Source organism: Bactrocera oleae, chromosome 2, assembly GCF_042242935.1.
Source record: "Bactrocera oleae isolate idBacOlea1 chromosome 2, idBacOlea1, whole genome shotgun sequence".
NCBI classification, from domain to species: domain Eukaryota; kingdom Metazoa; phylum Arthropoda; class Insecta; order Diptera; family Tephritidae; genus Bactrocera; species Bactrocera oleae.
Window position 1 is genome coordinate 3,515,712 of NC_091536.1, and position 24,347 is coordinate 3,540,058.

Sequence of the window (24,347 nt, forward strand, 5' to 3'; positions counted from 1 at the left end):
AAATAAATAAAAAAAATTAAATTAAATGATTTTTTTAATGCATTATTGGCAACCCTGCTAAAATTCACGCCACGAACTATGACATCTTTAATATTCCTTAAAAAGTAGTTTTGTTTTAATTCTATACAATAAAAACAGTGAGGAGTTCATATCCACAACTACTACGTGAACCGGTAGAGGAAGGAATGCCATTTTCAGAATAGACCGTTAATCGACACCATCTTTTATAAGGTTTAAACGTTCGAATCAATCGTTGCATATACCTCTATTTTTCTCTATTTAATTTACGGATGCGATTATCCTTTCTGATAGTACGATTATTAACGCCATTTTGAGGTTAAGTTATATTTGAATTAAAATCTTTATACTTTCGTATTTCAACATATCTCGAGAGGATCCAAACGAATCCGAGTTTCTTACCAAAGAAATTGACTTCTCTGTATTCTTTTACTTTTTATCTTTGTTGTATGATATACATATATCATAGATGACTTGAAGTTATTTATATCATAAGGAAGAATTCAGTCTTCAGTTTGGCAGTTCCTCTCAATGATATAAGTGGGTTGGATTTGTGGGTTAAGAATGTGGAGATATGTTTATTCCATAGCATAACTTTAATAACATTTTGCTAAGGAATTTGATTTCGTCTGGCAGTTATTTTAAATTACGTTATTATATGGTATCATGGTGCACCAGTGATTAATTGGTTCAAGTAACAAAAGCAGTATTGAGTCAAAATTGAAATCAGTGTACATATTTTTCTCCATATTAAATATTTTTGCGCAGCTAACATGCGTAGGCGATTTTCGTTAAGTAAGAGACGTAAATGGAAATGTCATAAATGAAAGTGAAGATGGCTTTGGCGAACTTGATACTCGGAAAGTTGATTGAACCTTTTGAATTGTGTAATAAGCCAAAACATATTATAAATATATTGAGGAGTTATCGCTTCAGAGAATTATGAAAGTATGAAAGACAGACGGACAGACAGACAGACTAATGATTTATATACCATATGCAGGTTGCTTGAAAAGATTTGGCGCTCGAAATGAAAAAAATACTGTTTTTGGTACGAAATATATTTTTTTATTCAATATAATCTCCCTTAACTTCAATACACCTATTGCAATGATCCTCCAATAATTTTCTGCCATTCCCATAATGACTTTCTGGAAACTCTGCAAAATACCCGTTTACGGCTGTAATAGCTTCTTCATTCGACGAAAAACGCTTTCGACGAATTGTTTCAAGTTTCTGAAGAGGCAGTAGTCGCAGGGAGCCAAATCTGGTGAATACGGTAGATGCACAAGCAATTTGTACTTTAATTCGTCATTGTTAAAACACCTTTGTGAGCAGCAGCATTGTCTTGATGAAAAAGTGTAGTGTTAAATAGTATATTGTGAGAGCAGTAACTTCAATCAACATTAACATAACCCTATATCTAACTCGATTATTTTTAGGTGATACAAACAACCGTTAGGTGAACAAAACTATTACACTCTATTGCAACATGTTGCAAGAGTATAAAAACTATTCTAGTTGATCACGTTAGTCAATCACGACGGTGGCGCTGCGTATAATTCGATCGTAACGCGATTTCGGTGCGCAACATAATATCGTTGCTGTCGACCGATTTTGTAATCGTGCTTGAAAAAGAATTTTATTTATTTTTACAAAATGTTCACAATTTGTCATTTTATACGCCACCTGTTTCTGATTACTTCCAAAAAATTCTAAAAATAAAATAATAACAAAAAAATTAAAAATTCAAGTTCTCAAAATCACATGAACAACCTATCACATGAGATTTTTTAATTTATTTTACTTCTGCAAAACGAGTAAGATATAATTATAATCTTAATTGTAACTCAATAATAAAATAACGGATTAAGCTTGTAATATATTGTGTCTGCCGATTTCCTTCACACTGATTACACACCGCATTGCCACAAGTTCGCAAATATTAATTCTTTAAGACTCCATATGCGGTCACCTTGAAAAGTAAACACTTGTCAGTAAGTACGTAGCTTTGTGCTTAAGTGTGTAAAAAATACGGCACAGGTGAAATCAAATCCACTTTGCCTGGTGATACGAGTATTACGCAGATAACATTTTTACACCGGTTTTCAATCAATTTTTTTTTATTTTGATTTTATTCTGCTATATATTTAGCATATTATTTATTTTTTCTCAATAATCTGCTGCTCTAATAGGTACTCGTAAAACGAATCGGAATTCTTGTTTGGTGTTTATCTTAATTAATATTTTTGAATTCAAACTGTCTTTATTCTCCATAATTGAAATGAGGTTCATTAAGGAGGTAAGCCTTAGAAATGGCAATCTACACAGTATACAGCGTAAAAGTAGTTATTAAGGCATACCAACTGAATAGCCGAAATTTTTTACCATGCCTATCTAAAAGCCGGTTTCACAATCCCTTTGATTTCTATAAATGTAAAAAAAAAAGTTATAAAATTGAAATTAAAATTTTTTAAATCGTTTTTTAAATAAATTGTCAAGGACGTCGTAACATATAAATAACCTTTTGATTAACTCTTGTTAAAATGTAATTTTTTATCTAATTCAAATTACTGATTCTAAAAATGCAGCTAAATTGTTTACGTTTGGTTTTTAAAATATTGATTTCTGCCTAATTAGTCTTATACCTATTTCACATTTTTGCTGATTAAAATTTATTTATTATGCTCTTACAACATGTTGCTACAGAGTTAGTATAGTTTTGTTCACCTAACGGTTGTTTGTATCGTACTGAATAAATGCACATTAAATTTCACAACCATGATCATAAAGAAGGGCTTTATAGGAGCAGTTGTAAAAAATATATATTGAACACCTTTGCGTAAAATTCTAGAATGTGGTGTATGAGGTTACCCAAACATTCGTATTAGATGTTATGAAAATGGGCGAAATGGAATGGCAACCACGACTACTTCCCATATAACATCTTTTATATTCTATCTTTACTTGTTTTTCTGTTATTATCTTCATGTCAAAAACAAGGTAAAAACAAGAAAGGAAGTGCTAAGTTCGGATGTAACTGAACATTTTACCCTGTTGTAACTTGTAAGCATCAAAGCGCGCTATCGTTATATATCCAAGTTCGAAAATTTTTCTAATATGTATATAGGGGCTAAGAGAAGTATGGACCCGATTCAATCTATTTTATGAGCATTAAAATTTTTTACTTTGTACGAAGCTATTTTTCAAACTTCTTCAATCAACTTTTCACATAGTCAAGCTCCTCCAGATTCCGAAAAGAAAATATTATATCTTTTAGCTGAATATTAAATAGCTGCTCAAAAGTTTTAACTCCATTAAGAGAAAACTTAAAATCCAAGCTAAATACAGCTTTCTCCTGTCGAAATATTCTACCAAATGCGAAATAGGGAACATTTTGAACTGCTCTCCAGTACTGCCTTGAAAGCTCTTATGACCGAGTTGAGACCTTTTCTGATTTTAAAATAAATAAAAAAAAGTATTGAAAATATATGAAGCTAAAAAGTGATATATATTTTCATTATAAAAATCTTTTTTAATCAGAGTTCTTTAATTCTTATAAAACTTGAAATAACAATAATGTACAACTTCTCACTTGACATGGATTTCCACTTTTTCACACAATTCTCTAGCAATAATAAATTAACAAATTAATATAAAATAATCTCTTATTATCTACTTCAAATGTAAAAATGCATAATACTCATGTAAAAACATTTGCAAATTCACTTAAACTTTAATATGATAGCCTTAAATAAACTTATTAGACACTTTAATGGGAGTTTGAAATTATGGGAAATCGAAAAAATGTTCAGTAAGGCAGTTTGCCTTCGGCTGAGTATAAAAATCATAATACGAGTACACATAAATTCATCAAATGCCGCAAAACACAAGAGCGCGGTGCTAATGAGATAAACATAAATATTAGGGCGGTACTTAAAAAATCAAATTAAATTTTTATTCCCTTTGTACAATGTTGATTACCTGATGAAATAAACTAGTACCCTCAGCTTTTATAATAGAATATCGAAAATCGAATCTTTCAGATTTAAATTTTAGCCCCGTTCCAAACGTTAGGGTAATTTTTTTTTCTTTTTTCTTCATATAAGGCGCGCTTTAACATTCTCACTAGTTAGCACCAATTTGATAAGTGACTAATATTCACTTTTTTATTGAAATGTATTGTAAATTTTCTTCTTCCCTACATACATATAAGAATCACCCTAATACAATCCCTATTATTTTCACTTTTGTGTATAAAGTCATTATTATTATGAAATATTTGTGTGCCTAAAAAAACTTCTATAAACGAAGAGAAAAAATAATAATAATAGCAATTGCATTGATAATAATTAACATCCACAAGCGCAAAGCAAATTGTGGGTGGCTACCAAGAAACCCACAAACAAAAAACACACTTTACCCGAAGTCCACAAAGAAACCTTAGCATGCGCGATTCAATAGAAAATAAAATAATAAAATAAATAATTTTGAGAAATAATGGCAAAATTAAACACTCGAATGGCGGCTAAGGTTACATGAGGGTTATGTGCATACAAATGTACTTACATACATAATATATATGTAGGTACCCCGTACTCACGTTGCTTCTGGCTCTATTGAGCATTGATTGTTAGCGGTGATGCGAGGGTGTTGTTGCGCTGAAGCTCGCCTCGGAATGACTAATTATTATGTCAAATGCCAGTTTATTTGAATTTTTTGTGAGTTTGGTTTTTTACGAATGGGCGTGTCTGTGGCACATAGCGCTATTTCTGTAGCGTAAAATTTTAAAAATTCAATAATTGGCATATTTGGTTTTTTGTTGCTTCTTTTTAAGCATAAACTGCTGCAGAACTGATCATCATCAGTAAATATTATCTTTTTGCTGTATACACTGGTGGCGAATTCATGAAAATACTTTTTTAATATTTAATAATTTTTTAATATTATCAATATTCTCCAAGAATTTTTTCACACAGATTATGCTTTTGTCCAAAACACTTCTGCCATTATTCTCACCTATAGAGAAGTCTAATGGAGAATAAGGAGCCCTAGAAATTATACGTTTATCAATATGACAATTCTTGCTGAGGATGGTTGCTGAAAGTTCTTTGACCGTTTTCTGATCGATCTCTTCATCTCTGTCTAGCACGATATTCGATTCTAAGTTATGTATTAGTTAAGTCAGGGTGCAATTATTTCGAGAGTTCAGAATTTGTTAAGATGTTTTTCGAAGGTTGAGATTGATGAATACTAACACATCCTGGTCGTAGGATCCGAACCCAGGTTCCTACAAACATAAAACTAATTTTTTTACGGCTTACTGCGCAGCGAATGGCGTCTCTACTGTAGTAATAAAACCAGTAAACACACCTATATTTTCTCTTTGGTAAACTCCCACACACTCGGCCATTCATTCACTAATTCCACATTCAGTCGTTCATTCATTTAAACCTTCACATCTTCGAACAAATAACTACAAGTTTGCCGATTTTTACATATTCATTTATTTCCCACTGGAATGTGATCTTTCGCCTCTTTGTGCCTCCAGTCTACTCGTAAATGTATGCTCTCGCGCGATCGATCGCTTGAATGCCAAGCACTGAGCTGCTGCCAGCTGATGGAACGCCGCCTGCTCGGCTTATTTAGCTCGGGGCTTGCCATTTAAACTTGACCTTTATTCCGTTTTTAGAAATGTAAATATATAGCTTATACGAATGTAGTATATAGGGTATATATATATATATATATGTGTGTGTGTGGATATGTGAGTCTAATGATTACAATTGATGGGGCTGTTAAACAATTGACTGTGCAATAGCCAGTTAAATCAGGAAGGCGGTAAGCCGGTCGTGAATTGTACATTTTTATGTGTTACATATTCGGTTTGGGAAACGGTTGTAAATTGGCGTGGGTGTTCTTTTAGTGGGCTATTTTTTGTTGTGCTTATCTTATTCTACTTCTACAGTTTTTTTTTCATATTTTGTTTTGTCGTCTAGTTTTTCGCTCATTTTCCCTTTTTTGTTTCATTTAACATTGCATTTGTGTTGACTGACTAATTTAATCGTAAGATAGGTATATGAAGATATGTATACTCACTCTTCTACAACATCTAATTATTTTACAGGATACTATATGTATGTTGATAATCTTTCATAAACCCTAGAAGAACCAACATACACACATTTACGTACGAACGTATTTTGCTGTGAGAGTAAAATATAGTAATAAAAATCTTACTTACATATTTAGGAAAAAGAATTATAAGGTATTTGTTTATGTTATTTTTTAATTTTTTATGCCAAAAATATGTTTACATATTTGAAATATTTCACACGTTTCGAGAATATATGCGTGGGTTGTTCAGAAGACAGACAGTGAATAATAAGCCATTAAGTAGACATACATCACTTTAAAGGTATTTGAACTGTAAAGAAAAAATATAATAAAAATGCGCCATAGACGAGGCATTTCAAATGAATAATAAAATAATGGTGAAATTAAAACAATAATAAACAAAAGATTCCAAAATTTAACCTTAAACGGACTGCAATTCAGTTTTATGCCATAAAATATGTCATATCAAATACGTAAACTTTCTTTCTAAGCAATAAAAACTATTACCAAATATTTATAGAAAATATTAATCAAAGCATATAGAAAAAACAAATATTTTTATGACTGACAGCTGGCAATGCTTATGGCGAAACTTTGTCAAAACAATTCAAATGACTGATTGTTTATATACATTTATTATTTCTTGTCTGTATGTGTAATAATATTAATTTTCATCGCAATAAATCAAAAGTCATTAGAGCCTTTCGTGATGCTCACAGCTTTTTGCACCAATGGCAAGGCACTACTAATGGTAGGTATCACCGATACGCAAAGCACTCCCCTTATGCCTGTATTCATAAAATTATGTGTGTTTAAATATGTATGAACTGCTTTTAAAAAAAACTATATCCATACGGTGCTGCAAAAAATTGGTTGTGATTGCTTGTTGGTACATACCTGTAATGAATTGCTATACGGCATTATTCTTTACTACTTTATTTTATTTATTTTCTTATTACACTTTTATGTATTTGTGTAATTTGGTATGCATTCACTAGTGCAAAATAACATTACAAAATGACGATTGGCCTTCAAAAGTCATGGCGCACGTTTGCATCGCATGTAACAGCACAGTAGTGGCGATAGAAGACAATTAAGAAAAAATAAAAATAAATAAATAAAAATTAAAAGAAATGTCAAAGCAACTTGCTAATTATTATCAATTTCAATTTGACAAGTTGCAAATATTTACTCACACATTTTTTAAGTGAAGTCTCGTATTGTTAAGTCATAAAAAAGGGCGCACCTCTTTTTTAAAAACAGCTTGCGTTTGGTGTCAACATTTAAGTGTTCAACTCACTTTAAATATAAATTTAAAAAATATTAAAATTTGAAATTTCGAAAAGAATTTTGGTTAACACTGGTATTTTGGTTTAATGATTGAAATTTTATTATATTTCTTAAGTTTATATATAAAAAAAGCATACTTTTGTCAACTATATTTGCACACAAGTGTACAATATAATATTATTCAATTAATAGTTAATAATGGAAAGAAGAGAAATATGCGGGTGTTGGCAACCTCTGCCACTTGTGTCAGTAACTGGTGGCATGCTTGTGCGCTTGACTGCCCACACATATCTATACATATATGCAAATATTGTTCATATGTACATATATATACTTATAATATATTGCCACAACTAATAGTGGCGACAAGTTGCATACCATGGGTTTGTCCAAATGACTAATTCCACAACTGATTTGTTTCGACTGACTGCCTGATTTGCTGACGGACTAACTGGCTCTCAGTCTACCTTAATAAAAATAACTGTGCTGTGCGGGCTTGTGTAATGTGAGTTTTGTGCATTGATGCATTACAAACTCAACACCATGAACAGCATATACAGTATGTACATATGTATGCATGTATTTTTATATACATATGTGCATACATGTGAGTATATATGGCTTAACGTAGCGCAGTAGCTGCCACAAATAGTCGCAGATAATACATTGTTGCTTTTATGGGTGACAACTTGCTGCAATAAAGTCAACTAATGCAATTGATTATACCTTTATTTACACTTAGTAGTAAACTACATTATTAACTATTTTTATCTTATCTTTTTACCGGTATCTATTATATAATATTTTTATATTTCGAACCATTTTTCTTCTTATATCTTTTCGAGAAATTTTTGCATTTTTCTTTAAAACTTACATTACAAGTTGGATATTTTAATGCTATTATTTTTTTACGCAAATAATCTCAGTAGTGCTATAGTAGTCGGATAGTGGTGTTTCCAACAAATGAGCAGCTTCTTGGGTGGAAAAGAACGTGTTCAAAATTTATTTTATAATGTCTCCGATGTTTTCTTTTGGGTGTTACAAACTTCGTGGCATGTTAATTCAACCAAATAGCGTGACGAGAATCTTACGGACTATGCCACATATAGAACATCTCGTTATTATAATCTTAATCAAATATTATAATACCATAAGAGAATTGACCAGCTTATATTATTTGAGAAACGGTGTCTCGACGTGGCGTTTCTCCGCGAAAAGCCCTAGCGAGTTGTTCTACAAGCGAGGTGTTGACTAGATTCACATAGTGAGCTAAAAAATATCATTGCACGTTATGTTTTATAATTTTATATCACTTTTTATAGAAACATGGGACACAAGCAAATAGGATATTAATACATATACTAAAGTTATATCCCATATACACTTCTCTCCGATATTTGAACTTGCTCTCTTGTCAAAATAATAGCAATGATATACATAGTAATAAATGGGGAAGAAATGCATGTGCTTATTTCATTGAAGTGCTATACTTTCTTGCCATCTCTATTTGATAATGTCAGTATTCTTGATTTGTGGCAGCCGTAGCTCGATTCGTCACTCTCCAAGTTTCGCCCAATAAAAGACAATTACAGCTCGAGTTCACGACAGTCATAATTTGCTAACGATCATAGTAGTATCAGTTTTGAACTTTTAATTAGCGTTTTTTTTTACCTACAAATTAGATAAGTGATTGCACAAAAGTGATCTCACAGAAATAAAAACATACACATATGTAGAATTCACGAGCGCTTATTTCCAAGTATGAGACTATGCGCTTGAGCTTTATTTTGGAGTATTCATTGTGTACAGCGGTCCCATAATATGTACATAGAAATATATATTTACATATGTATAAATGTTTATGTGTGGATAAATGTTTGTGCTCGTCTGCGTCTGAGTCAACTTTTAATTCAGTCATAATTCCATATACCACACGCCATGCAAATACAAATATTACAAAATTAGAGTAGCGTGTGGTTATTTTAAGAAAATCGTTTATTTTTTATACTTAAACAATTGTAATTGTTGCAATCTCTATGTGCTGAAATGAATCAACGAATTTAAAACAAATAAAACACAATTTAAAATTGTCACAATGTTGTGTTGAGTTGAAACAGGTGAGCGGCAGTATTTTTGAGGCGGAAAATGAAGGACTGCGGGTAAATACATATGTACCAAATATGCTTTGTATATAGACCATATACATGGATTATATGCATCAAAAATGCATACATTTCTATACAAGTATATACATTTATATTTACATACATTACTCAGTAATCTACATATACTACATACATACTACAATCCATAAATAATAACATTTACATATGGATGCAGGTTTGTACATATGTACATCTGTATGTGTCTGGGCACTTTTAGTAGTACATTGTCAATGACTGTCAGTCACCTTTGACCGCCATAGCCAATAAAGCCAGTGTGTGGCATAAAAATAAACTGTAGTAAATGAGTTAATTTTAATTCAAAATTAAGAAAAACAAAAACAAAACTCTGTTCACATTGTTTACTTTATTATGTAGTCGTCGCATTGTATTTTGTGGTACAACAATATACTGCATGTATTATTATTCATAACTATAATTATTATGCATGTTTATGCATTTTCTATTTGCCATTGCACGCGATATATTTATTACGATTTACCAAAATTCAGAGAGTGACGAATCAAACAAACAACGGAATCAAATAGAGATGAAACCTTAAACTGGTTGAATAGAGAGTTGTTATATAATATTTAAAGAGAGAGGGCGTGTAGAGCTTACATAATAGAAAAGTCGTGAATCGAGATCGATTATTAGTTGTATTATTATATAATATGTTTTTAATCACTTAAAGTTTATGTGTGTTTTTGAATTTTTATTTATTCATCCAAGTTATGCTCAATTCAAGTTTTTGGTTTTTAGTTGGAATTAATAGATTGGAGCTCACATTTTGATATAAGATTTTCCTTCTTATTTAGTTATCGCTCTCTGCAGTTTTCGCAATCTTGGATAATAAATTAAAACTTTTTATACTAACTGCCACTAACATGTGACAATGCACAAATAAAGTCAAGGAGCATAGCTAAAAATATTTTAATTAAAAGTTGTCACGGTTTCTAAAAATATCTTCATAGTGAAATTATTAATTTGTCATTACAATCAAAACATTTCTTTTCATAATTTGCTTCATGAAACACACAAGCCTGGCAATCAAGTGTTTTTTTGTGAAAATGTCATTTGAATTGTCTGAATAACTTTTAATTGCCGGGTAGTCGTCATCGCATTGCGTCAATTGCCTGATTGCGAGCGACTCTTTGCCTCGCTGGAAATATACACAATGATTGTGTGTGTCTGTAATGAAATAAATGAGAGTGGGTGCAGTCACTGCAATTTATTAAGAAAATAATACAATTATTTAAAAAGAAAACTGATTGTCAAGCAGATGAGTAATTTATGGGTCTCTCGATCTCTGGCAATTGTGTGCCACTTATCTGAGGCTATGAAGAACTTATGAGTAAGTAGTGCGATGAATCTAAAGGTTTGTAAGGGAAAAAGTTTGAATATTATAATTTTTTTGTTTCTTAAAGTGTTTTTTACTTTTTGATCGAAATGCAACGAAATTGTGTGATATAAAAAATTCATTCACGCTTGCCGTATATAGAACGCCAGTAAAATTGAGCCTGACTCGATGCAAATATATTTTTTGGATTTCTCGTTAAGTTCTAATACTTCATAAAACAAGTAAAACTATGTATGTACTCAGAGTTAACATGTTTAACAATGCTTACAGTAGAAACAGTATTTTTTGTCACCTTTTGCAATTATTTCTCCTATTAAATTAGTATAAATGAATTATGGTATTATGCGCATTAATTTTAACAGGCTAAGAAGAATTTCTTGAGGTGCTATTTAGAGAAAGGTTTGAAAATTTGGAGAAAACAATATCAGTTAAACGATTTTATACAAAATGGTTTTTAAAGTAATATGTTTATGAAAACTTATAAATTAAAATAAAATTCATTAATTTTTGCTCTGATTGTTTTTATAACGTTAAACCAAGACTGCCGGCAACGTCTGCTTTTATGCCTCGTTGTCAAATTATTGTAATCTAAGTATGTTTTTTTGTAACTTGTTTACATATCTCCAACTTAATCTCGTTTCCCAACCGCTTTGACCCGCGTTGCTTCGTTATAAACTCACTCGCAGCCAAGGGTTAATGGACAAAATTCATTCCACATACATACACTACACGCAAGAAGAAGCGCCAAACACTTCTCCATCTTGTTTATTAATTCTATTTAACTTTTTTATTGTTATTCTCCTTTAGTCGTCTGATTCGATGTATATAATTAAAATTCCAAATTCTACATTTTTCAAAGCTGAGTATGATTAAGGTTAAGTGTAATTAAATCAAAATGTGAAGGTCTGCTTGGTAGAGAGTGGTAAAGCGCAGCTTATACCCAAGTCTTACATACATACTTACATATGCAAATGCAGTGTTGCATGGTGTTTAGAACTCGATAGAGTTCGATTGAGTTCGTTAATCCCAACATAAATCAGACTGCAGCTCAAGTGCAGGTTTCGTATTCGAATCTTAAACAGCTTGTCTATTCTTTAACCTATGCTACTTCATAATTAAATATTAAATTTTTCGTTATTTTGGAAATTCTTCAAACGCCGCACAGAGATGCACACAAGCCAAATTCTTTAATACATTTTATTGCCTTTTTTGTGCTTTTGATTATTGTTAATTGTTGTTCTTGTATGTCTATTTCCATTAGTTATCTTTTTATACTCTCGCAACATGTTGCTTCATAGTATAATAGTTTTTGTTCACCTAACGGTTGTTTGTCAATCGGTCAATGTGTAAGATATATAATTGAAATTCATATAATAAAATAAATAAATGAAACCTTCGATAATAGTATATTTTGTGTTAAAAATTGGTTGAATCGGATCAATACTTCCTTTGATATGAAATTCTGCCAGCACCTGAAGTAATTTCCCGGGCTTTGATCCTTGCAAGTTGCGAAAGTATAAAATGTTCGGTTACACCCGAACTTAGAACTTCCTTACTTGTTTCTTATTGATTTTGTTTATGTTTCTAACTTTTGTATACTCGCATACATTGACACTAAAACCAAAACGTAGGCTGGTAGTAAAATTTTCATTGTTATATTGTAGTTGTTGTAATTAGTCAAAAAAGTTTCCAATGCATAATATTATGGTATACATATACACTATGTAAATTATTTATTGCTCTGAAATACTGCTTTCTTGAATATAATCAATTAATGAGTTTCTTTTATTGTTTAAAAGCACTATAAATTGTTGTTGTTGGTCAGATAATGTAAGACGCTGGAATGTGGAAAACATTTCATGTTTATTTTACTGTTAATTGAAGTTAGAATTGCACCTTCTCCTAATTTTGTAGTATATATTCCCTTATAAGTTAGAAAAAGACGTTTATAGAAAAAATTTTCATAAATAAAATTTAATTTTTTAAATTTTAATTTTAATTTAATCACATTAACTAAATATACTTTATTTTTTTATTTTCAGATTTTCTTACAACTTTCCACATCATAAAAGCTATATTTAAAGTCAAAAAAGGTATTTATGCAGTTATTATTAATACAAGTAATATTGCAATTTTGTTGGCTACATTTTAAGGATTATCTTCTAAAAAAATTATCAATAAGGTGGTTTATTAATTAAAAATGTTGCAATTAGGCATAAATATTTATTGTTTTTCACTTTATTGTCTTCAACGTAATCGCAGCTATGAGTAATACATATTGGTTATTCGAAATTGTATCTCGTCCTGAAACAGGTTTTAGTTCTTTTCTTTTGCGAACACTATATTTAATATTGTTTCGTATCAAAACTAGTTTTTTAGTTTCAGACTTTAATTTTCAAAACTTTCAAGAATTCATGTCAGATGAATTTGGGTTTTGTATTCAAGGTCAAATAGTATAGAAACCAATGCTCTATTATAATGAAGAAACCAATTGTAGTTTTAAGAATACTTCGGAGTGCTGACAGGCAAAACATCAAGAATTTTATCAAGAATTCTAGTCAAAACTTAATAGACCTGTTTTTTCTTATATAGTCCACAAGATTAGTTTACCAGTAGATACGATTTACATGACCTTTTTGCATGTAAAATAAATGTATGGAGAAAATAACATTAGACACTTCAGGATGGCGGTGAACCCAGTAATGTTGGAATATTGTGTAACTATACCAAGTACTAACCTGTAATGTACGTGTACTCTTAGTTCGTCGTCGAGAGGATATAAAATTGCTTTGATAACACAATTTTTAGAAGTTCCAGATTTCTTTCGGCGGTTCTGCCAACAACATATTGATAAATCTGATTTTGTTCCGGGTCGGCTAATGAAATGGTAGATATTAATATTCGCTGTACTAGGAGTTTCCAATGCTAGTCTCCAAATAATACCACTGCATCAATCTTTTTGTAAACTTGGACCTAGTCTAGTGTGTTGCTTGTTCTGCAAAGTTCTTATCCAAATGTTGTTATATAATATATATAATATTATTAAATAGCTTATAATTAAAGTATATTCTTAGTAGTATCATCTGTTACCATCTTCTTCGGCTCGATTCGATATTGAATTTCAAGAGTTCAATGAGCGCTTCACCAGAACTTGTCACAGGAAAATAGGTTTAAACAGTCAAAGTCCATAACAATGAAAATAGCATTTAGTGGATTAAAGTCTTTAATTCAAAATGGCCTAACTCAATTGCATACAGATAAACCATGTGATGTGTAGTTCAATGATCTTTAGTGCAGTGACCTTTTCTTTTTCTTTTGTTATGTAAGCATACACCTTTTTTATAATATTTCCAGTAGGAAAATGCGCTTAAGGCGGCCTTTGTTAAGTGTCTACACTCTTAGAACCGATTTAAGAAAATCGATGTACAAAACAATTAACATTTCAAGCGTTACATGGCACACCGAAGGCTAAATAATTTTCTTTTATCACATTCCGTTTCCTTTGTTCCCTTTTTAATTAGCCTTTATTAAATGAGGCACCTAAGAAGCATGAAGATTCACAGAAAAAAGCAGAAGAACTACCTTTGTCGATTTATTACTTAACGGGCTTCTTTGAGCATTTTATTTGTTAGCTCATACCTCATACATACGTACGTACATACACACATATGTATGAGTGTAAATATTATATACTCCCCATTTATCTCACTTTTTATCATGTATTATCAAAATTGAAAACCTGTATGTTTGGTTGTGCCCATGTGTGGGTTATCTTCCGCTGGAAAAATTATTAGAAGGCATTTCCGTTGTAACTTAAAGCAAGTTTACAAATAACTTGAACTGAAAATAAGGCACATTGTACAATAATTTTATTTTAGTGTGATTATAGAGTGTTCATAGATTCAAACGGCTTGGTAAATATGAATGGCTTCATATATTGTTCAATAGAATGGCTCCTATAATTTTGTAGTTCATTTCATCTATTATACGAGAAAGCTCATAGTTTGAATTTGAAAGTCTTTCCCCAATATATCTCCATTTATTGATGGAGTTGTCAAAGTCATCGTTTGAGGTGGCACGATCTTGGTACCCATTTCATGTCATTTTTACAAGGGAGAGCATTCTATGTTCATGGTATTTCAATTTTTAATTATTTAATTTTCGAGAATACACAAACCATTAGCTTAGATATTGCTCTAGAGAATTGCGGGTTAATCCATTATTTAGAAAATGAACTAGTTTAGTTCATAAAGATGAGTTTTCTATCCAAATCTTTTTCCGGAATCTTAAAATTTCAAAGATCGAAAAAATAACCAATAGCATTTAATTATTATTTATAGAGTCGGTTGTCACCAATGTCGATTAAAATTTTAGCTCTTTCTATTGGACAGTGTAACCTTAAAACCGAATAATTCATTGTTGGGAGTTCCTTCTACTGGTTCTGTTGTATGTCCATGGTATGCAAATTTCGAAATTGAATATTAATCCCACATCAGAATTGAGTATTCTCTTACCGGATAAGCTCTATATAAATACTCCAACTGATATTGAGATACTGAGAAATAGTCATATATTTTCAGGGAAGTGCTAACGACCTCATTTCGATAATACAGTTATGTAACACGTCTACACAAGTAAATGTCATATTACTTTAATAAGAGTAAACAGGCTGTGGATTTCTAAATTGCTGTTAAAGGAATATGAATACATCATAGATTAGGCCAAATTGCCGATCTTAACAAAGATCTCACTTGGACAGCTTATAGCGCTTATAACGGCCTTAAACACATACAAGTATTACTATTGTTTTCAAAACTCCACAAAAACCACGTACTTCATATATTTCCTCGCAGGGCCACTCAGCCGGCAAGCTGAATAAATAACACGGTGGCAACAACAATGTGCGGACTAACATATAGAAATATTTATACCAAAGTAATAACATATCGACGTACTTTTCAATGTAGCTTTTCGGAACTGACGTTCATAATTAAATAGAGGGCACTCATAAAACAGGAAATATGTTTATTGTACAAATGAGGGAGGTGTGTATTGCAACAATTATGATGAGGTCGGTGTAAGCGGTAGTTAAGATTTTTAATGCTACCATGTGCACATGAATATATTTAATGCAGAAAGTCTACAATAACAACAACAACAGCAAAGGGACCCATTAAGTAGTCTCTTGAAAGCTTGTACCTAATCGATTTCCGTGGTTTGCTGCAAGAAAGGAAGTTGGTTTGGAAGAGAACTGCTTATGGGGTAATAACGGAGGTGGCTAAGTCAGCAGGGCAGACAGGCAAATAGGATTAGGTGCTTGAAGTAGCGCTAAGTAAGTGCTTATTTAAGTCTGATTGCGCTATTAAAGTTAACAAGAAATATGCATGTGCATGTGTGGAAATAATTTGTAAGAGTCAAAGCACGGATGCAGTTGGGTTACAGTGTGAGCTCTTCGAAATTGTACCTATGTGTGCAGGTATGAGCTCGTGTGTACATACATACATATATACGCTTGTGTTGTTTCTATAATTATACTGCAATAATAAACGCCACGGTGTAACAACAAACAACAATGAAACAGATAAGCGCTGCCGGCGTATAATAAATAAACTGTATGTAGTGGAATTGAGCTGGATTAAATTTCCATTTGAGAATTCTTTTACATGCCGTTGGGTTAATGAATACCTCGTAAAAAATGTTCGAGCAAGTCGAGGGTTAAATGATAGGAAAGATACGCAAACGTATAAGAAGAAATAATTAAAACAAACATTCAAAAAATAATAATAAAAATAAAAGTAAATGAACAACATTTGAATGTCAAAGTTTGTACAAAAACTAATTACAAAAATGTGTATAAAAGCGCTTCCAAATTCTCCAGAATCAAACACATTTTTCGTCTTAGAAATTAAAGAAAACGAACTTTTCGCGTGTATTTCAAATAATCTGTTGATTGCATTAAAAATAAATTGATCCGCTTTTTGCGTTACCTTTAACAATGAAATTCGCCTTATTGGATGCAGCATCTGATTTGGTGCTCCTCGGTTTGATTGTTCTGTTTTTGGCGACTTTGTTTCAGCTGGTGAAATTGGTAGTCGAACAGGTAAGAAAAATGTCTATCCTTCCTCTACTAAGTAATATATGCTAAATTTGAAAAGAGTTTCCAATTTCTGTCGCTTAGTTTGGATTTCTCTGCGGAATGTTGCTGTAGTTGTTCTCTACTAAGTTGTCTCGGTAGTCCCAATCGTCACCTAAAGGATGTGTGTCTTCAACGAATTAAAATTACTTTTACATAGCATGTTTACGTAAAAGAATATATACCATATATAAACTATAGAGTACTGCTGTTTTGTTAAAAAAAAAGCCTGTTTGCAGGCAAATAGAGTTTGCAATAGAGTTTGTTTAGAATCTTCCCATTCTACAACATGTTACGTTGGTATCACTCATGTTTTTCATTTTACTGCTTGATAATGCTAGTTTAGAACCTTCCTTAAGACGCTTTATATCGTAGCTTTTCCGAAAAATTATCCTTGTCGTTCCAAATTCAACTGCGCTTTAACGCTGTACAAAATTATTTTTATTCACTAGTGTTTAATTCCAGCACGGAAAACTTTATTTTAATCTCCCCTCCTTCGTTGAAACAGCTAATTCTTATTTTTGATAGAAGGTACAATTGCGTTGTCCTTATATATCGTTAAGGTCTTATTTTAATAAATCACAAACCTACTTTAATAAACAAAATTTTTGTAAACAATTACCGTTTTTATCACAATCTCAATATATACATGTGTGCCCTATATATTAGATATCTCTAGTTCCGCAGGCTTTTTTGGTCTAGCCCTTACTTGTCGTACAGTAATAAGGAGCGAGCAGAGCCTTTGGGCATTTCTATGTATAATATCAATTTGGTATTATATCATTTTTTTGGATATGAGATTCTTAAACATTTTGTGTTGTCTAGGATCTTTACGAGATGCTTTTAGTTCGTGACGATTAAAGAATAGGTCTCGCTTGAAAATTAATGGTGTTGTGTGAACTCAACTTTATATTTAGTAAATTTGCTCCAATTTCACGATATTTTGCTTTAGATTTTTCTTTTCTTTTCACACTGTAAAAATGTAAATGTAGGTATATTTTAAACTAGCTTGTTGGCGCTAAAAAGTCAAAAAGTCAAATCGACATCATTTAGGTCAAAGTATTCGGTTTACTCGAAAACAAGTGTTGCTTTATAATGCAAAAAGTTAATTAAGTTTTTATTTATTGACGCAGTTGTTCAAATATTGGCTTGCCTTACGGTTGGCATTGGGCTTGACAGCAAAACGAGAACGAGAACGGCTTTGTTTTCGCTGATGTCTTCTATTTCTCGAAATACTTGCAGCAATTTGTACATGTACTATTTCGGTTTAGTATTTTTCATTCGTTTTAGATGTCTCAAAAGCTCTCAATGCCTACATACATACATATTCCTTTTTAAAGCTGCTTTCTTGGGAACGAATTTGCTTTTCAGCTACTTTTTATAAGTTTAATTTTCATTATTTCGTAAGTGTTAATTTTCTAGTTAAAATTTTTTTATGTGACGGCGTAAATAAATAGGGGCTTTGCCGACACTTTCTTTTCTTTGTTACTAGTTTCAATATACTTACAACAATTTTGCTGCGTGATTCAAATCATTTTGAGATATTTTCAAATAGTGTGTATTAAAAACACTTTCCAGCTTATCAACCTAAGAATCGGATTAGGATAAAGTAGCTGATAACTGGTCTAAGAGGAGTCTTAGGTTCTTATATTATTATAATTTTAGTTTTCATTAACAATTGGCTGGCTTTCTTAGGTCTAAAAAGAGTTTTGGGTTCTAATTCTATTATACTTTCAGTTTTCTTTAACATTTGACTATCTCTGCAGAAGGTTTTTGCAAAGTTTCTGTTGTTAGCATTCTATGTTATTTAGGAATCATAAATTAACACAAAAGAGAAATTAGTGAGCATTTAACATATCCCTTATAGATCTGGACTTTTTTTTGAGTTTGTTTACTGAAGTACTTCCAAATAGCATTAATTCGGCATTTTATATATCTCTTGATAAGGACTTGGATTCACCTGGTGTTTCGAGTTGACGCCAAATTACGAAACTATGAATCGGCCGAATTTTAATCGATGGAATTTGCAAAATCTTTTAATCGGCAGAAGAAATATGAGACATATATTAAGATATTTTATTAGATTGTTTCTCGTTGGCTCGTGTTTTTAATTAATACTAAATGTATATATTATTTTTAAATTATATTAGTTTAATTCCTATTTGTTTCATATGACTTGTCTTGCTTGTGTTTTTTGTCCGAAATCAGCTGCGGTACATACTATTTTTCAAAAGTACATTTCACGTCATTAAATGTTTAATGGATTTTATGGCTCAGATGAAGTTTTCGAATTTTTCTTTTTTCTCTTATTTCTGATTGCATTTTTTTGAGGTTCGCTTACAATGCAATGTTTGAATGCAATGACAATAGTCGGTACAATTTCCAAATTCTTTTTATCAGCTAAATTATTTTTTTATTAGTTTTACCTTGAAATATTTTATAACTGAAATCCGAACAAAATTTTGGCTTTCCATTTACTATATTTTTCGAAAGTAATTTAGTTCACGATTATTATTAATTAATACCATATAACTTTATGCTAATTTTGTTTATATAATAAATTCAATATTCTCTTCCTTACAGTGGCCCTTCTTGTGTCCAAATTTGATTTGCCCATTTATTTCCTGTTTCATGAAGATAGATTAAGGTATTTGCTGTTTTAATAGCCGTATTTGCTGCCTTGATAATTGTTACTGTTATTTGAAGTTTTCAATGTCAGTAAAGTAGTACAACAAAATTTAAGCATTCTTGTGTTTTATTTTTTATAATTTAGCTCTTGTTTACTTTTCCATTTGCTGCTACATATTATTTAAGTAATTACAGATTTGCTATTATGCTGAATATGCCTATGTATTTTTTATACTCTGAACATGGTGTATTAAGTTTGCCACGCAGTTTGTAACACCCAGAAAGTAATGTCGGCGACCTTATAGAATATATAAATAAATGATCACCATGACGAGCTGAGTTGATTTAGCAATGTCCGTTTGTCTGTATATATACGAACGAGTCCTTCAGCTTTAAGCTATTGTTTTGAAATTTTAGCTGTCCTTTCCTAACTAAGAAGCTGTACATTTGTCGGGAAGGCCGATATCGGACCACAGCATATATCTGCCATATAAACTAAACGATCGAAATAAAGTACTTGCATGGTAAACTTTTTCATTTGACGGGGCATCTTCACGAAATTAATCGTGAGTTATTGTTTAAGGCAATAATGTATTATCCGAGGAAATTGTTCAGATCAGATCACTATATCATATAGCTGCCATCCAAACTGACCGAACAAAATCAGAATAAATATCTGTTTATACCCTTTTATGCTATAAAAAGTGCACCTGTGAAGAGCAGGTTGAAGTTTATGACATTTAAAATAAATTAGCACATATATTCAATGCACTGATGCTTTTTGAATTCTCTACAATTGGTAGCATTTCTATCACTTTTTTTATTTCAGAATTTCCTAACAAAAACTAACTTCCTGAAGCTCTTTATGTCACTGAAATACGCTGAAACTCGATACAGTCGAATATTCAGAAAAATGTTGCAATATTTTCAATGATTCCGTAACACTGAGATAATTCTGTTTGACAAGATAGATAGATAGTAGCCGGATCATATGATCATGAAGTTTTCACTTTGGAGATGCGACAACGAAGCTGAGAAACCCTTCAACATTTAACAAGAAATGTAAATCGTGTCAATGTGTGACTGAATGATTAAACTACAACTAAAATTTCGTTTTTTAGAAGAATTCCCCACATGGCCAACCACTTTTACTTCTAGTCGTGCTCAACAAAATAATAACTTGTGAAAATTTTCAACCATAAAAACGATAATAAAGAATTACTGCTATAAAAGAAACATTCAAAAACAATATAGATGTTGTAAACATGGCATACAAGTGTCTGCTAACCTGTTTAGGGCAATTAACAGAATGCTTTTTCTCACTTCCACGACAGACGCAAATAACAAACGAAAGCAATGTGTAGCGCAGAGTGCAAAACACTTGTACGTATTTAGTATTTGGATGTGAAAACAAAATAGAGCAACACAAAAACTCAAGCCAGTGAAAAAGACCATACAAATAGCAGCAAAGCGGCAGAAGCCGAAAGGAATGCTAAGAACCATTTTTTTACAGAATAAAAATTCGTAAAAAAGATTTTGTGCTAAAAAAGCAATAGCCAGAAATTTATTTAATACAGACGTGTATGTGCGCTCCATGCACATCTCTTCGAGATGCTGCGACGGATAAAAGATAATCTCATCACATGTGAAGGTGCGTACAGATGTAGGCGAAAAAATAAGAACTGGCAGCTAATAAGAGAAATTATATTTTATAAACTTATTAGTTTATCTTATAAATTGTTTCATTAATTCAATAATATGCTAGATATGAAGCTATTTAAAAAAAAAGCTATTGGAATTTTCGCATCCTTAGTACGTCTACGTCGAATTGCTTAGAGTTCCAATTTCCAATATAAATGATCCGTTATACAGTTTTATGCAATTGGAGACTATTATTCAGAATAAAATCTGAAGGTCAATTCGAAGAGAGCGAAGAGAACTAGAGAGCAGAAAGGTGTTAGTCAAAGCTTATTGCAGGAGGCTACCTAAAAACTGTTAGATCTCATGCTCCATGCAATAAATTTGAGAATACTAAGAAGCCTTAGATTAGAATTATGATTAAAAGGATACTTAATTTAATTTTAAAGAGTAAAGTTGTACGACATTTGCCTAATTAATTCATATTATAGTATTTACAGCAGATAATCTTAGTTAGATTCTAATTGGAAAATATATACTATTACAATATGTTCTTTCAAATGCTAATTATAAAATTTCATTAGAATATAGAGAAGGAATATTGAAAAGAATCACGTATGTGAACCCCACAACTTTTAAATCGTGTTTTGCATCTCCCAAACCACTCTGCTAATATCAAAAATAAATGCAAGTAACTTTCTAATAGAACAGTCAATCAGAGTTTGAAAAAGGCAACTTGTACTTCAAACACGCTTACTTTGTGTAGCACAGTTTACGGTTTTATTATGCTTGTTCTCATTTTTACGATCACAACTGTGTATATGTACAAGTTTCCAAGTCGCAACACTTCCAATGTAGTCATTGAGCGCCATTAACTGCCTAAGGGGCACGACGCTGAATGCGACATTCAAGTGTCGACTCATTGCCGGAGCCTTGACTGCAACAATTGCCCTTATTCTTTACGCTTGCGCACTTCATGCACTCTGCCTTCTGCGCCTCATCACCTATGCGCCGCTGCTATTTTATAAGTATATCTGCAATAGATTATTATTTCTTTATCCCATTTTTCATGCCTCACATTCCGATGTTGTCGCCGCGTTCTAGACATTACATTTGCGCATTTACCGTGTCTAACCTCTTTGCGGTCGCATTGTTGCTGGTCTGTGGTTTACTTTTCAATCGTTGTTATTTTCTGCTTTTGTTTGTGGCTGCACTGCTTGCACCCTTTATTTGAGATCGTTATCGTCAGTATGTTTGTAGCATAATTATTAACGAGTCTTCTATTTGGAAGCATAGTTTCTTGCGTTGCTTTCTTGAACGAACTTTTCTATTCTCTCTATTTGTTTTTGTCTTTTCATATTTTTTCTTGTTTACTTGTCTATATGTGTTTGCTTTATCGCACACTTTATACACTCCACGTTTTGCGCCCGAAAAATGCCTCGCTTGCTTCGTTTTGGGCGAAACTTCACTACTTATTAACCGATTCGATATTTTATCATAGCTACCAGCTTAATTTTCTTTCATTCGTCTGATTGATTTTGATATGCCTTTTCTCCAAATTGTATTGATTTCGGTTATGTGTGCGCATGTGTGAGCAGCTGTGAAATAAAAATAGAAATCAATTTTGTTTTTATTTTCCAGCACAAATAAATAATTAACCACTACAAAAAATTTAACTTTGCTGATCCATTGTCACGACACGTTTCGCTTTTACCCAATGCGCTCACAAACATACCTTTTCACACACACACACACTCATTGAACAACTAATGTTATCATTTCTTATTATACTCTTGCAACATGTTGCAATAGAGTGTAATAGTTTTGTTCACCTAACGGTTGTTTGTCTCACCTAAAACTAATCGATATAGGGCTATGTATGTATATATAAATCAGGACAACGAAACGATTTCAAATCCGGATGTCTGTCTGTCTGTCTTTTGTAACTTGAGTAAAAGTGAAGATATATTACTGAAACTTGATACACGTGTTCCTTGGCGAAAAAGAAAGGATGAGTTCGTAGATGGTCGTAATGTAACCACTGACACGCCCACAAAATGCCATTAAATGAAAACATATAAAGTACCATAACTAAGTATTCAATTAAGATACAGAACTTTAATTTAGCACGAGGCATCGAAGTAGCAGCACATATATTCTAAACCGTTCAAGCTATAATATTTAAATTCGCTCAGAACAAATCTTTTAAGCACCACTACCGCACTGTAAAAATAGATAAAATCAAATGATAATCCCACCCTCGATAAATCAATAAATAAATGGCATGTGATATTATCTTGACGTTCTTATATTCTGGTGCGAAAATTGTCGAAATCGGACTACAACCACCCCTAATTCCCATACAACACAATTTTTAATTCCATCTGATTCTGTCACTTTCCATGCAAATCAAGCAGCAATGAATGTATCGGGATAAAAATTTTCCCAAATAGTGTGTTTAAAGTAGGCCACCTTATTACCAGAAATATAAAGTTTTGCCAATGCCTGAAAGTAAGTCCACGACTTTCATCCTTGCAAGTTGCAAGATTATAAAATGTTTGGTTACATCCGAACTTAGCTTATAACTTATAACATTATTTCTTTGAGTGCACTGCTCATAAGTACGAAAAACTTTTGAATCGGTTAGAATATTATCTAATTTATTTATTAATTGTATCATTTATTACCTATAAACCGTTAATTTTCTATAAATGCTTTTTGTAATAAGATTGAAATTAATTTCTCCTATTTAACTTTTTTATTTTTACAGGTCAGCAATAAAAGCGCTTTGAGCCTGCGATAAACTCGTAAGTTTTGTTTTTTATTGACCATTTATTACTCTCTTTAATGTATATAAATATAATAAGCATTTATTTCGTTTTACAAATATTAAGTTTTCATTGTTAAAGCAAACATAAAAGGAGTATTTAATATAATGGAATGATTATTCAACAATGATTCACAATTAAGTTATTTTATGTGAATGTAGTTAGATATTAAA

General features: G+C 31.7%; 1 protein-coding gene across 10 annotated transcripts in view; it reads left to right on the forward strand.

Moving 5' to 3' along the window:
- LOC106623695 (uncharacterized) overlaps nt 1-24,347 on the forward strand; it is a 99,325-nt gene that overhangs the window by 23,131 nt on the left and 51,847 nt on the right. For 2 of the 10 annotated variants that reach the window (XM_036373578.2, XM_036373582.2), the window contains exons 2-3: nt 12,990-13,040; nt 24,117-24,153. The gene's annotated coding sequence lies outside the window, so the exon portion shown is untranslated. Of the gene's footprint in view, nt 1-9,100; nt 9,185-9,327; nt 9,585-12,989; nt 13,041-16,754; nt 17,048-19,663; nt 19,728-21,340; nt 21,360-24,116; nt 24,154-24,347 lie in introns of those variants that run through there. The other 8 variants (XM_014243299.3, XM_036373587.2, XM_070107064.1 and 5 more) reach the window with 7 other exon arrangements.